Raw genomic sequence first — 2624 nt, forward strand, 5'->3', positions numbered from 1 at the left:
AAGTCTGATGGGATGGTGGAAAAGTACAATGGGACAGGAATTGGCAAAGTTTTGTAATAGCCACCAAGATGACTGGGATATCTTACTCCCTCCACTGTTGATGCCCTATAGGACAGCACAACATGAAGCCACTGGATACACTCCAGCAAAGTTGATATTTGGTCGGGAACTTCGGTTGCCAGTGGATCTGTTAACAGGACGCCCACCTTATGAAGAGTTGCCTGAAAATGTATCAGAATTCGTGAAAGTGTTATCGGAAAGGATGGATGATATTCACCATCAAGTGCATTCAAACTTGAAAACGTCTGCTGATTCGATGAAATTATCTTATGATAAGAGATCTACTGAAGTCAGCTTTTTACCAGGAGACAAGGTGTGGTTGTATAATCCCAGGAAGACTCAAGGGAAGTCTCCTAAGTTGTCATATCCATGGGAAGGCCCATATGACATAGTGGATCGTCTCTCAGACGTGACTTTCCGGATAAAATGTGGTCGGCGAGTTAAGCCAAAGGTTGTGCATGCCAACCGGCTTTGGCATTATCACGGTCCAAGACATTTCAGTTGGGATGAAGTGAACAATGAAACTAATGACGCTGCTGAAGATGCTACTGTCGAAGAAGAACCTCTACTCGGTTTTGAGAAGGGAAACAGTGAATCCCTTGAGGAAGTTACTGCCACTGATGTGACTGTTACCGATGATAGGACATTTCCTGATGAAGCAGATGAACCCCACATGAAGCAGAAGCCAACGAGACGGAGACCAATACTGAAGAAGATACGTCCCGTAAAATTAAGAGACTTTGTTGAATTTGAATTTTGTGTTTGTAAATTCTGTACATTTAATTAAGTTATTTGAAGACAAAGAAATAAAGAAACGTAATGAATGAAGATTTTGTCTATCTCCAAATTACCGACTTCTTCCCTACGGTAGGGGGTCCACATGATGCGTAATTTTGTTTTGCCCTGTTATAACACTCACACTTAAGAACCAAATAAATGTGTAAAACCGCCACTTTGTAATTATTGTGATATTTATGGTATTTTTTTGCAGTTTTTTTACGAGACTGGTACACTACCATCGGTGGGGAACTGTACTAAAAAAAACAATGGCTCGTGTATCAGCCTTATGAGAGACAAAGTCACAAGCCCATACTTCGTGCACAGAAAGTTTGGGAAAATGTTTAAGAAGCCAGTGGTATCCACAAGGACCTCCTAATTGTTATATCAAGAAGTGAGTAATAACATGTATCGTCACAAGAGCAAGAATACATGTCTCAATAACTACAAAAAAGAAAGGCTGTATACGCATAGCCGTCCCTAATTATGAACATACAATCAGACTGCTAGGAAAGCAGCTACTCAATAACACACTCTGTCAACTAATCCAATAGTAGAATTTGACCGTCACTTTTATAGCACACCGATGGTCCCAGATTACGGAGCTCGTTTTTATAACAAATGACAATGGGTTGCAAACCATGATCCTTCGGATTCACAGTCTGATGCATGCTAGCAACTCGGTCACGCCCAGTGGACATTGGGTGTTAAATGTGAAGAAAATTATTCTCTACTAGAAATGTATTTTTTTTCTAACGAAAACGATATTGGGAATTTAGTTTAACCGTATAAAAATGTTTTAAATATTCATCGACGTCGTGTATGTTCTTGGTAAACACAATTTCACACTCTGTCCTTTCGAAAACAAAAATGGCTTGAGACTTTAACTAAAATTAAGATTTCTTCACTTCTCTGTGAATTGTAGAAAAAAAATTACCAAGGAAGCTGAATCATTTCCAATTTTTTCGGAATGAAAGAATTAAATAAAAGGTTGTATACATATTTAAAAACTACATCGACCAGTTTTCCACTGGTAAAGTTATATAGAATTTTAATGAATGAACGTATCTCTATCCCTAAACTACCTAGATGGGTGTGAACTGACATTTCTAAGCTGGTCATGTCGTAGGTTTTTATGCTTAACGTACTGCCAACTCTCAGCTGATCACAGCGTGGATTTTGATGCTTTTTGTTATTTTTTTGTTCGAAGGTAGACACAAAGCTACACAATAGGCTACCTGTGCTCTGCCCACCACGGGTATCGAAATCCGGTTTCTAGCATTGTAAGTCTGCAGACATACCGGCTGTGCCACTGGGGGCGGTTTGATGCTTAGACGTAGTGTCAACTCTCAGCTAATCACGTCGGGGATTTTGATAGTTAATTTAAGGTTGTACATTTTCGTTTTTTCTGTCTTGATTACGTAAAGTGGCATAGGCCCTGGGGCAAAAATTCCTCTATAATCCAATGCTACTGATGTTACATATGTAAAATAATATATTAAATTGTAACATGAATAAAAATACGTTTCTAATTGTTTGGTGAAATATTATGGTGGAGTGTGTGGAGATAGGGACATAGGTATGCGACAACTCCGTGGTTGTCCCCAAACTTTATTGATTTATTTTGTTGAAAACCTTGAATTTGTTTTTTAAAAAAAATAAATACCTAACATCACAATCATTTTGACTCATATGGGTCCTCAAAAACTGTCACACCAATCATGTTCGCAGGCGAGTTCTTACGAGCTGCTCCTGTGAATCAGGCAGACTCCTAGGTACCAAACGTG

This window comes from Limulus polyphemus, unplaced genomic scaffold, assembly GCF_000517525.1.
Source record: "Limulus polyphemus unplaced genomic scaffold, Limulus_polyphemus-2.1.2 Scaffold598, whole genome shotgun sequence".
Classification (NCBI taxonomy): domain Eukaryota; kingdom Metazoa; phylum Arthropoda; class Merostomata; order Xiphosura; family Limulidae; genus Limulus; species Limulus polyphemus.